The sequence below is a fragment of the Urocampus carinirostris genome, chromosome 9 (assembly GCF_059441175.1).
Source record: "Urocampus carinirostris isolate Australia breed hairy pipefish chromosome 9, RoL_Ucar_1.0, whole genome shotgun sequence".
Lineage (NCBI taxonomy): Eukaryota > Metazoa > Chordata > Actinopteri > Syngnathiformes > Syngnathidae > Urocampus > Urocampus carinirostris.
Genome location: NC_142357.1, coordinates 19,786,550 through 19,809,452, shown reverse-complemented (window position 1 = coordinate 19,809,452; position 22,903 = coordinate 19,786,550). Strand labels below are relative to the sequence as shown.

General features: G+C 39.7%; 1 protein-coding gene across 2 annotated transcripts in view; it reads left to right on the top strand.

The window, feature by feature from the left end:
- The window catches only part of slit3 (slit homolog 3 (Drosophila)), a 354,995-nt gene that overhangs the window by 173,879 nt on the left and 158,213 nt on the right, over nt 1-22,903 (top strand). Inside the window, exon 1 of one of the 2 annotated variants that reach the window (XM_088344827.1) lies at nt 8,165-8,235. The exons of the other annotated variant lie outside the window; for it this stretch is intronic. The gene's annotated coding sequence lies outside the window, so the exon portion shown is untranslated. Of the gene's footprint in view, nt 1-8,164; nt 8,236-22,903 lie in introns of those variants that run through there. 2 annotated transcript variants of the gene reach the window in all.

Here is a 22,903-nt window from a genome sequence, read left to right as displayed (position 1 = left end):
GATTGGGACAGCATCGAACGAATCTTCGCAATATTACAGAGGTGGTAGAAAGCTATTCTAGTAATATTTTTCACGTGTGACTGTAACGACAGATTAGGATCAAATAAAACACCTCGATTTTTGACCGAGTCACTATGGGTGATATTACATTTGTCTAGGTTCAGGGTAGTGTTTGAAAACAGCTGGCGACAGTGAGCTGGACCAATAATCAACATTTCAGTTTTTTCTGGGTTAAGGCGTAAAAAATTGAATTACATTTCGCGTTACAGTACACAAACATAGTAAACACTAATATGGGATTGAGGATACTAGATCACAGCCGCACAAGTGCAGTTCACTTTAAGTTCATTAGAAATAAACATGACTTGACTTAAATGTAAAAAAACACCAGTTTCTTCCCCAGGGCGATCACCACCCTAAACAAGCGCACTCGAATCTATAAAATCTATAACTTGCCTGTTGTATTGTATTCTTCGACTCTTTAGGGAATTTTGTTGATGCTAAATGTTATTACACAACCTTTCAGTGCACTAATTATTACATACACATTGCACTTACAACTTAGGCCAGTCTCCACTCACTACCTTGTTATTATTTTTGCTTATCTATCCAGACAAAGTTTTATCTCATTTTTCACTCTAAAAAAGTCCTTAATATGTGTTTCTTGTTTAAAAGCTGATTTCATTTTAAATAAATAAGAGCTCATTTTCAATGCCACTCGATTCTAATTTGATTTATTTTATTTCATTGTATTTGATTCTCCGGTTTCCTCCCACATTCCAAAAACATGCATTCCAGGTGAATTGGCCGGTCCAAATTGTCCATAGGTGTGAATGAGCGAGTGAGTTGTCTGTCCCTGTGTGCCCTGCAATTGGCTGGCAACCAATTCAGGGTGTCCCCTGCCCACTGCCCGGAGATGGCTGGGATGGGCTCCAGCCCCCCCGCGACCCTAATGAGGATAAGCGGTACGGCTGATGAGATGAGATGAGATTGTATTTGATTCTAAATATACCAGAAGAAGAACCATGATTTTAACAGTATTGCTGGGAAAACATGGTATGGGTTAATTTTATCAGTTATATCTAAAAAAAACAAATTTGTTTCTCTAATAAATATTAACATTTGAGTCAATTTTAGAAGTTTACCTATTACCTTCATGGTTGCAGAAAAAATGAAACCCAAAGATTGCTGTAGATACCCTGAAGATGACAATGATGTAATCCTTTGTGAGTTTTGGACTTGAGTCGTGAGTGTTGTGCTGCCTGATAGCTTGATGAATCAAGGCACTTTATGACAACAGCAGCCACTCCAGTGAAGAGGAAAGCTGTTGAGGATACATCAGATAAGGTATTTAATGAATCTCGCATTTCACCTCAACGAATATTGCAGTAGCATTGCCCATGTCTTCGTCATTCGATGTATTTTTTCGGTCATTTGGTCAAATAGTACTGTATTTTCTGGACTACAAGGCGCACCAAAAATTCTCAAATTGGCCATACATTTGAAAACATGTGCCTTATATAGGGAAAAAGCTGGAAATACTTCACGAGTTCATTCAATAACTGATCAGTCAATGAACTCTATTACTCACCCCAATTGCTTATTAATGGCAGTAATGGTGCTCGAACCCGATTCCTCAGCAACTTGCAGGCCGTTAAGGATATGGTTGGTTGTTCACATAATATTGAATACAATGGGAATTTAACCCGAATCACGGCAGGGGGAACACTAAATTCTAGTGCGGCCTTGCGGCCAGCACTTTTGAAATTGCTGTGCAACCCTAGCCCATGCAGTAGTTTTAATACAAGGCTTCTTATAGTCCATTGCACCACATAAATGAAAAAAAAAATCACACAAGACTTAATTTTGGAGGTTTGCGCCTTTATAGTCTGGTGCGGCTTATAGTGTGGAACATACGGTAGTCTTTTTCCACTGCATTCACCTGTGCTCGGCATTGCGGCACAAACACCATTTGACCACAAAAAAACAACAACAAAGCAGCCTTTCTTCAAACGCCATATTTATTTACCGTTCCTCCTCTTGCCATTATCCCGGACTATCTCCTCTTGCACACTTCACGCTCCCCTACCCACAATGCAACGCAGGACGGCCGTTTGTTTGAATTATGGCCGTGCTGCCGTCTATAGGAAACGTGCACACCAACGCACAACTTTCTCACTGCCTTCGCTTTCACACTGCTGGAATCAGCCAATGTCATGGGAAAGATTTCACAGATTATAGAAAAGGACATGCATCGTTTACAATTTGCAGTAAATCGTGCACTTTCAGCCACGCAGAAGCAAATGGTCAAATCCCGATGTATTTTTTTTCGATTATATTGTACACGAGAACACAGTTTCTGTTCGGCAGTTTTGATGATTCAAAATCCAAATTTGAATTAGCTCTCCGGATGTGGCAAACGTCTGTTAGTTTGTGCCTGAGTTTCTTAACTAATTCAATGCCAGCGATTTCCAGGAGGTAGAGAGCTTGTTTTGGGATCAATAGGTCGCAGGTTTGATTCCCAGCTTCTCCGTGTTATATGCCGAAGTGCTCTTGGGCAAGACACTTAATCCCTAATGCCCCTGGTAGCAGGTAGTTGCCTTGCATGGCTGACCCTGTTATCGGTCAGTTAGTGTGTGAAAGCGAAACGTGTAAAGCACATTGTAAAGCGCTTCGGGAGGTCTTCATTGACTTAAAAAGCGCTATATAAATGCAGACCACTCAAGAAAAACTTAACTTTGATGCTTTTTATTTGATTTGTATTATTGCCATTCAATAAACACTTATTTTCATTAACACAGGGGTAATTTGCTTCTAAAAGAACATTTTATTGCAAGAACACCGAACGCATGACTAATGCATAAACTTTTCAGAGCCTGATTTTTCTGGTGACATGATCACACAATTTGTGTCACTCGGACGCTGCCCTCACACTCTCAATCGCTGGATAGAGGAAGCAACATGACTAGGTGTGGACAAAGATCTGATCAAATCCATTCCTGACATCTAGTGTGATTTATCATACTAAATCATTCTTGGAGGCCTGACACTTACTGATCAGCAGCACCTAACCCTTTATAATTTTTCTTTTTTTAAATAAAGCAAACAAAACTAAAAGGACGGATGTTTACGTTTTAGCACACAGGGATAAAGCTTCAGAAAATTTGTTTATACATAATAGCACTGAATGAGTTAACAGCCTGCCACTTTTTGGTAGCTTAGACTTGCAGCTGGGTCAAACGTTGGAGCCACCCGCTAATCTTGTCTAATTTTGTGTATGAAAACCCAGAAAAAGGAATTCTAGAGGCTAAAATAATCTTTATTTCAACCGAGGTGGGTTGTTTGGATGAAGAATTGTGACCACTTGCAATTACTTTTCTTTTCGACACTTTTGAGTTAACATTTGTTTTAGATTTGTTTTAGATGCATCTGTTAGGCGTTGTAAAGAGAAAGCAGTAAAAGGGAGCTATATATGTTATATCTATTTTTCCTTTAGTTTTATTTCAGGCAGTTCAGATTTGGCTAATCTAGAAAGATATAAGAAAACACAATATTTAGATTTAAAAATAAAAAATTCAAGTTTCTGTTAGCTCATCAGATTGTATTTTGAAATGTTAATATCCCATTTACTAGAAATATAATGTAAATGTGTTGTAACCACTATTTCTTTTTATAATTATCTCACTCTACTCAAGAAACATTTTCTAATTAGTTTTCTACTTCCAAAATACCATAACATGTTTGTTTTATTTTGTTTTTAAACAATACATATTGTTATAGAATATCTCATTCTCATTTAACAAAAACATATGTGTCCTAATGACGCAGAACCTTTTACATACAGATATTTTCTTTAATTTAAAAATGTATTTAATATAATATGTTTACAACTGTATAATAAGACAATATGAAAAAAATACATAAACTTTAAATTACCTGAAATTTGCAATTAGAAAATGGTGTTGATTTGAGGACTTGTTTTTAATGTACGAGAATTACGCTTTCAAAAATATTGATATTGAAAACCTAAAATTGATTTGAAATTACACATAAATGTGGGGCTTACCAATACTCGTTTTTCTCTTTTTTTTTTTTCTAGAGGTCCTACCATGTTCGGCTGGGATAATTACTATTTTGCACAACATTGCATTTTGGAAAGGGTTCCTAATTGGAATTTGATCTTGACTTATCTCGTTCCACTTTTCCTTCATGCTCGTTTGGAGTTATAAAAGCTGCATGGTTGGTCGATATCACTTCACATCGTCCTGTTCTTGCAGAACATTTAAAATAGCCGTCTCATTTCTTGTAACGCCAATACCTCCCGCACTCCCACATTTACGTCCTGAGCCATTAAAATCACAGCCCAAAAAAGACTATCGAGTCCAGATTTGAACGTTCGACTTCACCGTTGTGCATCGTCTCCGCCTGGTTGGACTTCTGGTGCAATATGGACAAGATTCATATGGGCCTTTGCGTTTAAGCGATGCGCTGCAGAAGTGGGTGCACGCCGATGATTTTATTGCAGATGAGGCTCGTTTTTGCTGACTTTGCATATGGCCGCGAACCAGCTTGCAGAGCTTCAACATCACACTGTCTACATTGGTTGTAAGTCCATGGGCTCTCAAATGGAAGAGAGACAAAAATCACACTTTAAACATCAAGGTAGAATAACAAAAAGAGTCACATGTTTGAATTAAACATGTCGGAAAACTTTAACCTCACAAATGTAAGTCCATTTTATTTTTCTTGTTTAGAGTGGGCCATAGACATATAGGAATTGACACTGTGAGATGAGCTCAGCTGTAGCCCAAAAATGGCAAGATGGTAATGTTAATATGTGTAACTGCTGTGCTGGGACGCAGGAGCGCTGTATTATTGGGGCGGCAGTAGCTCAGGAGGTAGAGCGCTTGTCTTGGGATCAAGGGATCCCAGTTCGAATCCCGGCCCGTCCGTGTTACATGTCTAAGTGTCCTTGGGTAAGACACTGAACCCCTAATACCCCCAATAAACTGGTTAGCGCCTTACATGGCTGCAAGGCCGCTATTGGGAAATGTGGAGCACATTGTAAAGCGCTTTCATTGACTTGAAAAGAGCTATATAAATGCAGCTCATTTCATTTCATTTCATATTACTGCATATAATCTATATGAATCGCCGGTTAAAAGAGTAGGATTAAAACACCTTCAACACACATTTATTGATCATGAAGTGCAATTCCAACACCGTCAATCTTAAATGATCGTTAACATATGTTCAATACTCCAAATAGTTGTTTTCAGCTTCCCGTCGTGCAGACGTCTTTCTCCTTTCTGATGAACTTTACGGCAATTATTTTTGGATGACGTTAATAGTGAGTGTTGAAGGGTATTGTGGAAATGAGCGAATGTTGTGAGAATCATAGGATGGAAGGTGGGGTTAGGGACTATACAATAAAAAACGAACGCCAGTTCCGATTTTTTTTTTTTTTTCATCATAGTATTTGTGTAATCATAAATAACAGCATCACAACTAGCGAGCATTCAGAAACTATCCACAATGTAGATGTGTGACATTTTTTAATCACAAAAAATATTTGCTACTGGTTGGACCTCCTCAAGGCAAAAAAAAAAGGGAAAATAATGATGGATAAGCGGCAAACTATATTGTTCAAAAACTCAAAACATCAGATTTAAAGTTATTATATATTTTTTTTTATGAATAAGATCGGATGTTATCAGGTTTTTATATTGGTCTAGGAGAGCATTAGTAAGTCTTGCATCACACGCCCGAGATTGAAGAACCAGGAAATACTTGGCCTACAAATGTTCAGTTAACATATATAGAATCAATGGCAATGCGATATAATCCCTAGGCCTAAAATAAATAAATCCCGAACAACATTTTAATGCAGTAGAACAGGGGTCTCCAACGAGGTGACCGTGGGCACCATGGTGCTTCATAAGGACAGCTGAGGTGCCCACGGATTTGTTCTGAAAATAGCTCACCAGTGCTTGGTCATTGTGATTCTCAAGTGTTTCTTTTTTTTTCTCTCTCTAGTGATTGACCTAATTTATTTAACACTGCTTCCAATTTTTAACCTGAAAGTAACAAAGTAAAAACATAGTAATAACATAATACGTTGTTGTTTTAGAAATATGTAGCAAGCTGGGTGCCCTTTGCATTAATGAGTAACAAAAGGTAGCTCTCGGCTTGAAAAAGGTTGGAGACCCCTGCAGTAGACCATGCAGTATTTGAAATTTTTGATAATGTTTAGCTCATTTTTGAGATGAGAAATGCAGGGATAAAAGGACACTTTTTCCTTTTTGACAGCCCTGTTTATATACACGTTACACAGAATTCATCTACCCTTTGGGCGGAAGCTTTGGACCCACAGTGTCCATGTCTATATGTGTACATATGAGCTTGGACGAGGGGCATTTCTTCTGTAACATATTCCAGACATATTTATGCTCAAAATTTTGGGTGAATATCAATGACAACAACCAAAAATTATTGAACACATTGAATATGCAATTTATTTCCAAAATGACGGAAAATATCCGTCCATCCATTATTTGCACCGCTTATCATCAGTAGGGTTGCAGGCAGCCCATTCCAGGTATCTTCGGGCAGTGGGCAGGCGACACCCTGTACTGGTTGCCAGCCAGTCGCAGGGCACACAGGGACAGACAACTCACTAGCTCATTCACACCCAGGGACATTTTAAACCGGACAATTAACCTGACATGCATGTTTTTGGAGTGTGGGAGGAAACCGGGGTGCCCGGAGTAAACCCATGCAGGCACGAGGAGAACATGCAAACTCCAAACGGGGAGGTTGCTGTAGCTAGACATGAACCCTGAACGTCTGCACTGTGGGGCTGTGCCTAACCACGCAGCCTCCATGCTGGCGGCAACTATAAATCACAAAGTACTCATACATTTTCCAAACAAATGCGACATATTTACGAATTTCCATGTGACTAAGATTGATTCCAACAAATTAGAATCACAACAGTCATGGGGACTTGTGTCAGGATTACTGATGTGACTCAGTTGTGCCTGCTCCTTTGGTGCCAACTGATTGGTACTTGTACCAAGTCCTGTCAATCCCCTGTTGTCACTCCGTCTGCAAACCTCAGTTAACACTAGGCAAGCCTTTTTTCGACCCTGACTCCTACCTGTCCCGCTTTTTGCTCCCGTCTGTTCCCCGCCTTTGACCCGTAATTGATCCTGACCACGTCTACTCTCCCGTCCTGGCTTTTGACCTATTTTTGTCCCCGACCACGTCTTCTCTCCTATTATGGCTTATGACTCGCTTCCGACCCCAACCACGTTTTTGCTCTCATGTCCCGGCTACTTACCCATTTTTTCCGTCCCCGACTGCACCATCGCTCGCCACGGATGATCCACTTCCGTGTTCGGAGCACAATCCGAGTATCAGAGTGACCTGCTTCCCGCGTCCAGCAGTCACCGGATTGTGGGGGCAGCCCTTTCTCTTTCTTCCAATAAAACTGAGAAACGCAACGCAAGTGGGTCCTGTCTCCATTCTGGTCTTGACAACTTAAGTCTTTATTGAGTATGTTGTCTCAATTTAGACAACTTTGGTGAAATGAAAGGAAGAAATGACTTGATCCTAAGCTGTGAGCGGACTCATGATGAAATGTCGGATGAATCAGCCACTTATTTCATTTGTTAAGCTTATTAATATAAATCATAATGAAAGTTTTTCTTCTAAATCCTACCAAATTATATTCACGAGGGCTCGCCAAATAACTTCCACTTTTACTCTGTGTCAAAGTTGATCCAATCTATCATGGCTGGGCCACGTAAACTTGGTCCTTCATCAGTCTGATGTGGTTGCAGATGGAGCAGCAAGATTGCTAATATGTGTGTGTGTGTGAGTGCCAGATGGTCGCAAAGGGAAGGACTGAATCAGTCTGCCAATAGGTTTCATCATAGACATGATTAAAGACACTAATTATATGGAAAGAAATTAAATTTTGGTCCCCAGTCTTTGCCCTGTGACAAGCGTCCAATACACCCACGCACACACACGGGGTACTCACGCAGAGTCCTCGGCAAAAAAAATCCGTCTCATAGCGGACTGATAGCAATCATGTGTCTGCTAATCAGGGTGCTTGGTGAACAAAGCTGTCAGAGGAATTCAATCATATCACGGATAATGAAACCATTTGCCATCAGCGAGGACGTAAGAGGAAGAACGTGGCCTTCGATGCCGTACTGCAACTTACCGGTACTCTTCTTTTTCCGGGGAAATTGCAGACGTGAAGTTTCTGGAGAGCCGCTCGTGATTCCGCGTTGTGCTATTCTCCAGGAGACGCTCGGCCGCTGATCTCATAAGACTCTGTTAGTCCTCTTGAGAGGTGTCGAGTTTTTCAGGAGCTGATTAACTTCTTGAGAAGATCTTTGCGGGTGTCCTTGTCACTTTCGAAACGAAAGCAGAATTTGACGTGTATATCATGCGGCGCAGTGCCAATTGATTTTTTGGTTTCCCCTTTATATAATCTTCATATACACGCAAGCAATTTTTTTTGTTTTTATTTATCATATCATATCAAACTAATATTGAGTGCTGTATATAAACATTCAGTTTACAGTAAGGCAATAAAATCCCCTCCTTCATTCCCACCCAACAATCCGAAGCACCTAATTCACAGGAACACACAATGGTTAAAATTTCCAATCAAACCAAATAAACATTTATAGTAATAGAAACAAAAGAAGAAAATGCTATAAAAATATAATTTTTACTCAGCCTTTTTGAGGTACTTTGGCACCTCTAAGTAGCAAAATGATGAACAATTATGTCATGCTAAATTATACACAAAGCCCCTTCAAAAAGTCACTTTGGTAACAATTTGAAGACATTGTGCAAAAGTTACCACACACCGGACCTCTCAGTGTATTATTCTAATTATTCTAGAACAATTAATTCAGTATATGTCATAGCCTATTGCAGGTATTTTTTCCTCTTTATTTCACAAACAAAATTATTAAAATTTATCACAAAATTAAATAGTTGTATTCATTTTAGTATTATTTCAGAAAAAATATAATTAAGCACTAAAACTGTCAGGACCAGAACGGGGACAGGACCCACTTGCGTTACGTTTTTCTCAGTTTTATTGGAAGAGAGGAGAGAGTTGCACCAATGATCCGGTGATCGCTGGGCGCGGGAAGCAGGTCGCTCCAAACACGGAAGTGGGACTTCCGTGGCGAGCGATGGCGGTGTCGGGAACGGAAAGAACGGGTCAGTAGAACAGGAGAGCAAAAAACTTGGTCAGGATCGGAAACAAGTCGGAAGCCAGGAGAGGAGAGTAGTCGTGGTCAGGATCAAAACACGGGTCGAAGCCGGGGAACAGACTGGAGCAAAAACAGGTGGGAGTCAGGGTCGAGAAAGGCTTGCCTAGAGTAAACTGAGGTTCACAGACGGACTGACCACAGGTGACAGAAAGGAGTGGGTTTAAATAGGGACAGGGAGCCAATCAGCGTCCGAAGCAGTTGGCGCCAAATGAGCGGGCACAGGTGCTTCCCATCAGTAATCATGACAAAAACATAATTTTCTGTATATTTTTTACATATTTTTTAATGTAATCAGAAATAATTCTTAAATTTAATAATATAATTACAGCAATCATTTTACTAAAATGACTTCCTAAATCTTATGATAATCTTTGAAAAAGGAAACTTGAGCAAAGTAACGCTTTACTTGAAAAGATGATTTTTCTTTTGTGTTTTTTTTACATCACATTATTTCAAAGTACCTTGGTAGAGCATCCCCTATTACATTTTTTTCATTTTTAATCCACTGTCATACCATTTTACTAAGTACTAAATTAGCACGCTTTATGATGCACTCTTGACAAAGAGTACCAGTACATTCTCTGCCCAGGAAAAAGAAAAAGCTTTATGGATGGATGGATGCAAATGTTTTTAATATTAGGTTGGCCAATGCGCAGCAATTTGCATTCTTTTTTTTCTCACCTGTGTCCAAAATAAATTGGCACCAAGTTAAAACTGTCTCCATCTGGCGAGTGGATGAACAAATCTCGGGTGAAAAATGTGCATTGCTGTAAATCAAAAGCTTTTTATGGCCTCGATGCACACCTGCACCTGCACTGCTGCCATTGAAAACACAATCTTGCGTTTTTGTTTTTTGCTTTTACAAATCTGTTAAGCAGATGTTTGGTCCATGCCACAAACACCCATAAAGGTCGGCTTTCTTGTGTTTGTAGATGAGTCAGACTTATGGTTATTGATTGGATATATTCAATGAGATGATTTACTGTTAAAAAAAATACATTTTAATTGAATTATAGCCTTTTTCGATTCATATACTGCTCTCACTCTTTACTGACATTGTAAAAAGTCTACTATATTTAGTTAATTTAATATAATCATTTTTAAGTAAAAATGTCTTGTACCGTACCACGGAGGAGCAGTGGTTAGCGCATGTGCGGCACAGTTCTAAGGTCATGAGATTGAACCTTCCTGTGTGGAGTTTGCGTGTTCTCCCCGTGCTTGCATGGGTTTCCTCCGGGCACTCTGGTTTCTTCCCACTTTCCAAAAACATGCATGTCAGGTTAATTGGCCAGTCCAAATTGTCCCTAGGTGTGAATGAGCGAGTGAGTTGTCTGTCCCTGTGTGCCCTGCGACTGGCTGGCAACCAGTTCAGGGAGTCCCCTGCCCACTGCCCGGAGATAGCTGGGATGGGCTCCAGCAGCCCGCGACCCTACTGAGGATAAGCAGTGCAGATAATGGATGGATGGATGGATGTTTTGTTCCACAAGCAAATCATTTGGGACATTTTCATCATGGTTTTGTTGTTTTTTTATCGTTTATTTAAAAAATACTGATAAAAATAGTAACTTTTACAATTATCAGCCATATTAGATTAATTGCCCTATTTTAAGTCATGTTTATTTGTATAGCCCTTAATTAGAAAGTCTCAAAGGGCTGCACAGACCACAAATTATTGCAAACCACAGACTATTATTACACCATCCCCTGATCTAAAACCTAAAACTGTTTTCTTATTTTATCAGGCTGTTTGAAAAATATTCAGTACTTTTTAAATTACATGGAAATAGCTTAATGATTAAGGTAACATTATCTTGATGTATTTCCTTTTTGAATAATCAACTGCCATTTTTAATTTTATATTTTCCTCTGTTCATCAACATTGTGCACATTGTTTATTTTTTTTTTTTTTTCAAAATATACTGATGGTACTAATAACTTTTATATGTTTTTGCAATATGCCATATTTGATAAATTGCCTTATTTTGAGTTTATTTTTATTTTTATTCTTGTTTTACAAGACTTCATTCAGTATTCTGTACGTTTAAATTACATGGTAATATCTTAATGATTAAGGTAAAATTATCTTAATTCATTTTATTTTTTAATAATTAATTGTCATTTTTTTATTTTATTTTTTCCTCCGTTCATCATATTTTTTTTTTTATTTTGGATTCAAAACAAACTAACACTAATATCTTTTATCATTTTTTCTATATGCCATATTTGATAAAGTGCCTAATTTTTTGTGTGGGTTTTTTTTTTGTTTTCTTATTTTACAAGAACAATAATACATTCAGGTTGCCTGAGAAGTCTTCAGTACGTTTTGAATTTTTAAAAGTTCAACGATCAAAGTAAAATCAATGTGATTTTGTTCATTTTTGAATGATTTATTTAACATTTCATTTATTTTCCCTTGGTTCATCCAAATACAATTTTACACATAAATTAAAATCTGCAATTTAAAACTGCAATTGAGATTAAAATAAAACAAAAATGGGTAGAAATGTACAAGCTACAATATTACATTCAGGAAACCATATACAGTGGAACCTCGGTTCTCGACCATAATCCATTCCAGAAGCCTGGTCGAAAACCGATTTGGTCGATCACCGAAGATCAATTTTCCCATTAAAAATAATATAAAATCGTTTTAATCCGTTCCAACACCCTGAATGTTTAGCATGAATGATCAACGTAATCATAAAGCTAACACATGCTAATCGTAAGTTTGCGTTATCGTAATCTTACGTACGAAAGATTACGCTAACATGAACGTGTAAAAATAAAAAAATCAGGTCGTTTACAAGTCATTTAGCACCACAAGTGGCTAGCGCTTTTTTGGAAAAGGGGCTCCGTTCCAACACCCTGAATTTTGGGCTCAGTTCCAACACCCTGAATGTTTACCTCGAATCATAAAGCTAACCCAGGCTAACCGTACGTTCGCGTTATCGTAATCTTCCGTACGAAAGATTACGCTAACATGAACGTGTAAAAATGAAAAAAGGATAAAGAAAAGAATTATGAATAGGATTTCTTACCCCGTTCCTCGATAAGAAAAGCAAAAAAGAGGCTTGTGTGCACGTTGTTACAATGTATGTGTTTCACCCGGTTAGATGGGGGCACCAACTGTCAATGTAAACACTGAAGTTTCCGGTAAAGCTGAGTGACATACATCTAACCGCACCGGGTGAAACACATACATTGTAACACACTTGATAAAAGTTGGTCACGAGGGGTGGGGGCCATCTACTCAGGCTCAGCATCGCACCGTAGCGTATGCACTCACACATTACCGGCGTTCGAAGACCGATTTTTTGACCGAACAGCGAAGCAAGAATTTCTCAAAATTTTTGGTCGAGCACCGATTTGTGCGAACTGAGAGGCGTTCGAAAACCGAGGTTCCACTGTAACTTTAACAGCGTGTTACAGCAAAAAAAAAAAAAAAAAGGAATGGGATCTCATCATGATTGTTTTTGTACTCATATTGATTTATTAGCACAGTCACAATACCTTAAATTACTGACTATAGAGCGCACCTGATTATAAGCCGCACCCACCACATTTTAAGAGGATAATCGCTTTTGTACTTACACAAGCCGCAACTGTATATAAGCCGCATGCGCCCACATTAAAACATGTAACACACTTCCAAAATCAACCCAAACCCTACTTTGAGTCCCGCAATTTTAATCGAACATTAAGTTCACAGGTCAAAAACCACAGCCCGCAAATTAACGGAAAATGATCCCGGTAGTTAAAATTGTATGCAGACCGGGTCCCGTTAAAAGTAATCCAAGGAAAAAAAGTGTATATTTCCAAAGGTAAGGGTGGGAAAAATATATATCCGCTATTGTCTACCATGTCCACAAACACTCACCTTTATCGGTCCCCACTTCCCGTCATCCCCCGCGTCTGTTACGCCCCTTCTTTTTAATTGGTCAGTGCAAGACTTATCAGAATAAGTGTCCAAAATAAATACAAATAAATATATTACAAAAATATACAGTTGCAAATACATATTATACATGGTTACACATGTTTACAAAGAAAGACGGTACACCGAGAGAGTTTTCAAAGCTTTAATAATAGTATTATAACTTTCATCCCAAACTGTGCCTGTAAAAGGGTAGCAAAACGCTACTTTCAACACGCTCGCAATACAGTTAACGGGTCCATTAAAAAATTTTACCGTACATGTAGAAATCACGGTAGACCGTTCTCATCTTCCTACCTAAAACTGACGTCATCAAAGTTGTCCTCCTTTATTATTGGAAAGAGACTGTCACATAGACTTCGTCCCACGCTCGCTTACTCAAATACACGCTAGCAACACGCTCGCAAGGGAAAGTTTGCGTGCAGTAGCTCTGTTTCCTTCTTTATTGGACTGCTAGATTGCGTTTAGCTTGTAAGCTGCGTCATGTGCCTTGAACTCGAGCGCCGCTGGCGGCTGTTAGAAAAATTACATAAATTGGCCGCATCACTGAATAAGCCGCAGGGTTGAACGTTTGGAAAAAAAGTAGCGGCTTATAGTCCGGAATTTACGGTACATAGTTTCTTTTAAAAGTGACAAATGGCATTATACAAAGTCAAATAAAGCAACTGAACAGTTTCCTATCGTCCCATCTGATTCAACATAATCACACACAAACAAGACAAGGAAAACACATTTTATAAATCGATATAGCATTTACCAACACTCTTGCTCTCCCCATTGGTTTTGTGTAGCTTCTTCATCTCACTTCTCTCAAATTTTGCTTTGTTTCCTTCTACCAGAAGAATCAAAAAAGAAAAAACAGTTTGATCTGGATCCGATCATTACATACAAGGATGTACTCTACAAAACTAAAGTGATTATTAATCATATGGCATACACGAAAATGATTGTTATACAGAATTAATAATACTTGGGATATAAAAATGTGTTTAAAATGTAACGAGAAAAGTAGGTAACGCCTAAAAAGAAATTCTTAAAATAACACTAAACATGCCCTCCATCTTTTTGTTACAAAGCCGCAGTCATGTTGCCTTGATATCATGCCCTGAAAGGAGACCTTAAGGGGCGCCTCCCCGCCGCAAGGTCTGCTTCGTGGCACACGTTATCCTTGGAGAACGAGGAAAAACGGAGGTGAAGGTGAAGAGCGGACAAACAGAAGGGAAGGGGGACGGAAACGAGAGCTGACTCGCGTAAAACAAGAAAGTCACTCGCTGCATGCTAACGAATTCACTTCAAATATTCAGAATAGGCTCAATGCAGTAGTGGATGTGAAGAGAAATTAATTTGTGACATTTTTAACCTTGTTTAAATAAAGCGTTTCCAACTTATGTAAAAGACGACCAGAACAACTTAGAATTTTGCTTGGTGACCAGTTACCAGTTTCATATATTAACAATTGTTTTCACCATTTTGTAAAGCATTTATTAAACACTTAAAATAAGGATAAATAAAGGGACATCTACAAATTTTGAGCTTGTAAGAAGAACAGGAGAGGACTGTACAAAAGATGTCAAAAAAAATCCAAACTGTTCTAATGGTCTTCTCTTGAGACCCTTTTCTTAAAGTAAATAAAAAAACGGATCAGCCCAATCAAGTTTGAAAATCATAGAACAGAAGCATTATTTGCCAATAGTAACTATGATGTTGTCAGAATAAAAAAGTAGTCAAAAATAACACAACCTGGCATCCTAAGTAATCTTCTTTAGGGTTCAATTGTCAAAATAGAACCGCATTCTTTATTTAAAATGTGAGAAGCTCGGTTATCTGGAAGGGACTCGGTGTAGAGGCGCTGCTCCTCCGTATTGAGAGGAGCCAGTGGAGGTGGCTTGGGCATGTCCCACCAGTAGGAGGCCCCAGGAAAGACCCAGGGCACGCTGGAGAGACTATGTCTCTAGGCTGGCCTCGGAACAACTAGGGATCCCATCGGACGGGCTGGACGAAGTGGCTGAGGGTAGGGAGGTTTGGGCTTCCCTGCTGAAGCTGCTGCCCCACTGCCCCCCAGATAAGCGGAAAAAAATGGATTGATGGATTCTTAAAATCTTGAATGTAGACTAGTATTGTCGTCTGTGGCTGTTTTGTTTCTTTTGAATCGAGAGTTTTTTTGTGCGAATAAACTGCTCCAACGATCACACTAGATTTCTGTTTTGGTAAAGGTTTGTCACTTCCAATTTTTAAAATGTTGCAGGTTTTGTTTTTGTTTTTTCTGGAGAGGGTTTGTGTTCCGCTATTATACATCTACCACTATTTTATATCAAAAGGTCCGCACGTATGCACCAATCCCAGTTGGTTCTTGTTAACTTTTGGTTGTACTTGTGATACCCTTATAAAAGTGGGCTAACTTTCTTTTTTTAAGAAAGTCAGCCAAACTTATTGAAAAAACATATATATTATCGTGTTTATTCATTTCCATGGTTGTAAACCAAAGAGTTAACAGTACTGCTGCAGTGCGTTGTTATGGGGATAGGCACGTTTGTGAGGGACCTGTTCCGGTGTACTTTATGGTATGAGTCACTTCTGCCAGAATGGTGAATCGAGACAAAATCAGTGGTCCACGCAGCTTCCTTTCAGCGCACAATATCTCTGTTTTACAAAAACCCAGTTGGTGAAGCCTATACCAGATCTACACAAATAGTTTTAGGTGGTACCCAGTGTAGTCCTGGACCCATAAAAAAATCAAGTATTAAATACATGACTACCACTATATACGACAGCTCTAAACACTAAAATGTTGATACACAATTTTTGTTGTTGCTTTTTTTTAAACATACCTGTAAATCATGCTTGTTATGCAAAGGAAAATCCAGTTAAATGAGCAGTCCCAAAGTCTACCACTTGAGACCGCTCACCGCTCGTGACGGCTCACAGCAATCAGCTCGGTCCAGTTTGAACATGTGTGTCCCGCCATCAGGCACCTGATTCCCCATCCTTAATTATACCTGTAAGTCAATTTTAATCACATCTCTTTAACCCCATTACCAGCATCTCTCTTTAAGACTTTTTTTTTACCTTAGACATGGGTTCCAGTAAGGGAAACTTAAGGTGTTTAAAAAAATAGAGAATGATGACAATTGAAATGAAGCAAAAAAACTGTAGAAAAACACGAGTGCGGTGTTCGTGTGAGTGACTAAGGCAAGGAATACATTTGGGAAGCAGCGAGTGCCAATCACAAAGTTACGAAAGAATTAATGCAGCTCTCTTGTTTTTTGTTTTGTTTTAAGACCTGTAGAAAGTGATAGCGATGTAAGTCTAGATTAAAGGGCAAAATGGAGTGAGAAATGAAAACTGAAACAAGTAAAAAAAAAAAAAACGTCCCGTAAATTTTCTTGGGGGAAAAATATGCTCGTTACAGGCTACAAGCACAAAACAGGTTTTTTTTTCACCTTAAGCTGAACGAAAAGAGTCATCGAAGGAGTTGTGAGTTTTCGAGGTTGTCTGGTTCATCCAAGAAGAGGACTGGATGGATGTTAGGTGGGCGAAAGGGGTCCAGACCGACAGCGTCCTCTAAGAGCAAATTAAAATAAAAGCCAAGGATGGATGGCACATTGGGGGAACAGGAGGAGGGGAACAGGGGTCGGATTGAGGGGCCACGATGGTCTCCACGCGGGAGTTTAAGCCAATGAGGCGTGGAGCGGCCGGGTTTTTGGAGAGGAAGCAAGTCGTGACTGGCGCTTGATTTACGAGGGCCTTTGCTTTTAATGAAATTGTTTCAGTGACAGAGCCGGTAAAAGGCCCTTAATGGATTGGCCAGCCTAATGTAATGAAATTACTCCCGCTTTCACTACACGCAGGAAAGAAGGAATAAAAGATGACATTGGCAGCAGCGGTGGGAGGAAAATGCAATTAATATTTACAGAAGAGGCAAGAAGTAGGGGTGGGTAGATTGATCCAATTATCGATATTGTCGATAAAAAGCAAGTATGTGGATCGGATTGTTACTACTGCCTTGTTATCGACTGTACTCCTCCACCAATATCCTTTAAAGACCCACACCTCTTCGTAGTGCAGCTCTTCTGTCAAAGTTAATGTTAATGTCTGAGTGGGTGACTGACTAGCATTCTTTTAGTCAAGTCAAGTCAAATCATTTTTATTTGTATAGCCCTAAATCACGAAGAGTCTCAAAGGGCTTCACAGATTATTACACTATATTACACAGACTATTTTTCAGCCGACGAGAAGAGTAGGTTATTCATATGCTATGGAGTAGAAGTGAGTTTTAAGCTTAGATTTAAACATTTCCACTGAGGTTGCAGATCGGATCTCAGGGGGAAGAGCATTCCACAGCACCGGTGCCCGGGTGGAGAACGCTCTTAGACCAGCAGAACACTTTGCTCTTGGGATCACCAGAAGACTGGCACTCTCAGATCGTAGGCTTCGGACCGGGACATAGGGGCAAATCAGATCTAAAAGATTAGAGGGAGCAAGTCCATGTATGATTTTGTATAATACTAAGAGAACCTTGAAATCACATCTAAGGCTAACTGGGAGCCAATGCAGGTTAGCCAAAATCGGTGTTATGTGATCGTACTTTTTTGTCCTAGTTAAAAGCCTCGCTGCGGCATTTTGTACCAGCTGAAGAGACTTGATTCTAGACTTCGGGAGACCAGAGAGTAGTGCATTACAGTAATCGAGACGGGAGGTAACAAACGCATGAATTATAATTTCCGCATCCGACTGAGACATTATTGAACGGATTTAAACGAAGATGGAAGAAAGCGGTTCTAGTAATTTTCTTTACATGCATTTCAAAGGATAGATCAGGGTCAAATATGACACCCAAGTTTTTAACTGAGTCACTCTGTGTGATGTGACATTTGTCAATGTTCACAGCAGTTTTTGAGAATAAGTCACGGCATTTAGATGGACCAATGACTAACATTTCGGTCTTTTCAGAGTTAAGACGCAAGAAATTGAGTGACATCCACTCTTTTATCTCAATGAGGCAGGCCTCCAAATTTCGACAGTTTAGTGTGGAGATTCCTCCAACGGAAGATATAGTTGAGTGTCGTCTGCGTAGCAGTGGAAGCTGATATTGTACTTGCGAATAATATCACCTAATGGAAGCATGTAAATGCTGAAAAGAAGGGGGCCAAGCACTGAACCCTGCGGTACACCACAGGTAACATTAAAGGGCTCAGATGTCATTTCACCATATTCAACACAGTGCGTCCTATCTGAGAGGTAGGATCTGAAACACGAGAGGAATGTTCCTGGGAGACCAATCCATTTTTCCAACCGTTCTAGTAGGAAATTGTGGTGCACTGTGTCAAAAGCAGCACTAAAATCCAGCAGCAGCAAAAGTGATGAAGCGCCAGAATCCCTTGCCAGTAGGAGATCATTTGTTACCTTGATCAGAGCTGTCTCAGTAGAGTGGTTAGCCCTGAATCCTGATTGCATAGATTCAAAAAGGTTATTCTCGGATATGAAATCATTCAGCTGCTGTGCCACTACTTTTTCAAGTACTTTAGAAAGGAAAGGTAGGTTTGACACAGGTCTATAATTACTTAAGATTTCTGGATCAAGGTTGGGTCGTTTCAGTGTGGGTTTAATAACGGCGGACTTAAAAGCTGCTGGAACTACACCTGAGGAGAGTGATATGTTTATAATATTTAGAACTGAAGGTCCAAGGACGCCAAAAAGACTTTTAATAAGTGAACCTGGGAGCGGGTCGAACTGGCAAGTTGTCGGTTTGGCCGCATTCACCACCTGTTTGAGATCATCAAGTGACAGTTCACTAAAACTGGACAATTTCCCTGGACAACCACCCTGTCGTGCATCTGTAGATTTCAGCCCTTTAATATGTGTGGTATTAATATTGTCTTTAGCAATTTCTTCCTGTATGCATTGAATCTTCTTAGTAAAGAAGACCATTAAGTCATGAGCAGAGTGCGTCGAACTATCTGCGATAGTCTGTTGCCTTGTAAGCGATGCTACAGTGTCAAAAAGGACTTTGTGTTGTTCTTTTGATACGCAATCACCTTCGAAAGGTAGGCCGATTTTGCAGAGGCAAGGGCCGCTTTATACTTTAACAAGCTGTCACACCAGGTTTGAGGGAAAACCTCAAGCTTGGCAGCGCGCCATTTTCTTTCCAATTTCCTGCATTCTAGTTTAAGGGTTCTAGTTTCATCAGTAAACCAAGGCGTGCGTCTTTTAGGACGTGATTTTAGCTTTATGGGCGCTATTGAATCCAGGACACTAGTCAGGGTAGTATTGAACTCATTCATGAGTGAGTCAATCGAGCCATTGTATGAAGGAAAGGACGCAACTGCTCCAGGAAGGAGTTCAAAGAGCTCAGAAACTGTGCCAGTGCTTATATTGCGTCCGCTAAAGCCTTCAGCTTTTTTATCACTACATTTAGCTAGCACCTCAAATGTAACTAAATAATGATCCGAGATAACGGTAGTACACGGTAACACCATAATGTTTGAGGTTAAAACTCCTCGAGTCAGAACCAAGTCTAGCGTGTTTCCATCTTTATGGGTTGGCAAATCAACCAGTTGTTTAAAACCAAATGCATCAATTAGAGACCTAAACGCAATAGTAAGTGAACTGAGTGGGGAGTTCATATGAATGTTAAAGTCCCCCATAATTCTAATTTTCTCTGCATAGGTTACTAGTTCAGACAAAAGTTCAGCAAATTAGTCTAAGAAAGTTGTGTGTGCCCAGGTGCGCGATAGATAGTTATTACATAAATTGACAATAGAGAGGACCGCATCACAAGAGCCTCAAACGCTTTGTAATTATTAGAGGTACGAGGATTAAATTTGAGCGTTTTTTTCAGAAATGAGCGCGACACCGCCACCCTTTTTCAACGTGCGTGCTACATGGCTACTCGCGTAGTCAGGGGGTGAAGCATAATTTAGCGCTAAATACTCCTCCGGGCGTAACCAAGTTTCACAAAGACCGATACAGTTAAGTTTATAATCACGCATAATGTTATCAACAAGTAAAGCTTTAGGAGCAAGCGATCTAATATTTAAAAGACCAAATTTTAGCTTTGCTGAATCATTTGACTTAGCTGAAGTCTTTGTAGTCTTTGTAGAGATCGTCAAAAGATGTCGCCGTTGGGGCCGTTCGTGAGCGTTGAGTTTAAAGCGTCGGTTGTCCGGCGAGGAATGAATGGTGGAATTAGTCACATCCTCGCGTCCTTCTTGCTCCTTTGACTTCGCACGCTTCACACATCTACCCGCACGGCAACCACGCTTCTGTTTTCTGTCTTTACGGCGCCATTGTCGTCGTTTATTAGGAGGAATAATTGTCCACAAGGATGTCGGATCTCTTTGAAGTTCGCTCGGTACATCATAGGCGGTGTAAAAAGTGCCCGAAAAGTCGAAATTTAGACGCCCACCCAACCGAATAAGTTCGTCCCTACTGTAAGTATTTTTTGCCACGCATGTGTCCAAAAAAGAAAGCAAAAAAGACAAGAGAACGGCAATAAATAGAATATTAGCTGGAGAGCAACTAGCCGCAACATCCATGCGCGCCGCCATGTTGAATTCCGTCCGTTTAGCACTTCTCCTTACCTGGCCTGGTGTAATATGCTGTCTGTCATGCAGAATATAGGGCAAATTATTTGTGCCAGAACCTAAAAAACGAAAAGGCAGACAGGAAGCGCAGCGAGATGTGGAGTTGTTTTCAACTGCAAGAAAAAACATTGCCAGTCATATGTGTGTTAAAGTGGGCTGCTTCTCACCCTGCAGAGGGCAATAAGCCGCAACCAAAAATGTTAACATTAATACTGTTTCTGAACAAAAACCTGTAAATCTGTTGTCACTATGGCAACAGAACCAATCGATTCTTTATTTGCATTACTGACTGTATTTTCAAAACATTGTATAATAGAAGGTACTGTACTTTTGTCATGTTTACGGAGGTGGATCCAAATGCAGGAAAGCCAGAATGGAAGTAAGTGTGCGCAAAGAATGGTATTTATCAACAAAAAACAAAAACAAAATAGGTCTTGAGACAACAATCAAAGTGTCGAAACCAGAAACAAGTCAAGGTGGAAGTGGCAAATGCGATGAGTGTGCTGTCCTAGTAATCAATACAAAATGTTGGGATAATTACAGGCATGTGTGTGAAAACTGTGCTCATGCATGCGCAGTTCAGGAACCCCCCTCCAGTTTGTCACCTGATCCTGACATTACCCCTTCCTAAAAAGCCGGATGCGAAACAAAACAAAAAAAAAAAAAAAAAAAAATCACAGAAACTAGGCAATGTTCAACTGTTGTTTAGTAGACAAGACATTATTTTCTTTCTAACGAAAGATAAAGGGTTCAAACTTTCTTTGGATGTGTTTTATGCCTATAGAACTAGAAAACCACATTTTTTTCTGGGCTTTCAAGCATAAGTCAAAATTCCGCAAATTGTCCGGCACCGGCTAGGGTTGTACGATTAAGCGAAACCTAATCGACATTACGATGTGACGTAGTGCGATTGTGTAATCACATAACACTGCGGTGTTTTTTTCCCCAAGGATGTATAGACAGCAACCCTAACAAAGCTCCCCAGAAGAGGGTGCTGTCTACTTAAATTTCACATTTTAATAATCCTGTAAAATTCACCAAAAATCTCAATCGAAGACGTACCCAAAGTAAATCGGATCCTGTTGTTGAACGGAGAATCCAAAGTAAATCGGATCCTGTTGTTGAACGGAGAATCTGCGCACTTTGGTCTCTTCTAAAAGGTGACACTCTGAAGTTTTGCCCCCAATCGAAATAATCCCCACAAGTGCTACTGACATTGAACAATCCAAGTCGGAACACATGGACTTTTTTGAATTTTTTTTTTTCTTTTATATCATTACATGCAAGATTGAGTAGCATGGGTATCTTAGCTGGAAAACAGCTGGGACAAATGCATGAAGCATTACCTGGTCCTAGGTTGAATTAGATCACAATCTGAAAAACTAAACATTAGTATTTGACACATTATTGTAAGGGTATGTATGTCTAGGCGCTTTCAAAAGTGGCCATTTGGAGTCTCCAAAAGGACCAGGGACTGATGATATTATACAGACACGTCTTTGCTTCTCAACAGTCTGACAGCTCGCAATCGGGTTAGAGCAGACCTGGGCACTCCGGTCCTGGAGGGCCATACGTCCTGCCAGATTTTGAAGTTTGCTCTTCTTTAACTCAGGTGATACAAATTATAACCTCATTAGCAAGCTAGCAAGTGCTCGTTAACGATACTGGTGATTGGAATCACCTGTATTGGATCAGAGAAACCTCAAAAATCATGCAGAACATACGGCCCTCCAGGACCGGAGTGCCCAGGTCTGGGTTAGAGCATGTCATTAGTTTTACCCTTGGACACATACATGGGAACAAAAATGACCCCATTCTTCAAAATCTTTGAAAATAAAACAAGTTGTAATCTTGTCATATTTTAGGTATTCCTCAGAAAACATGACATGATACTATTAGTATTTTTATATTTTCCCCACTAATTTTCGACCCCACTCTTGGAAGAGTGTATCTACTGGTAGGTCATGCATCCAATGTTTAATCCAAAAAATGAAATAAAAAAGTAGCTCAAAAATTGTACTTTCCTTTTAAAAACCCCCAAAATTTGAATTGCAATGCATCCCTATGAGACTCTTTGTGAT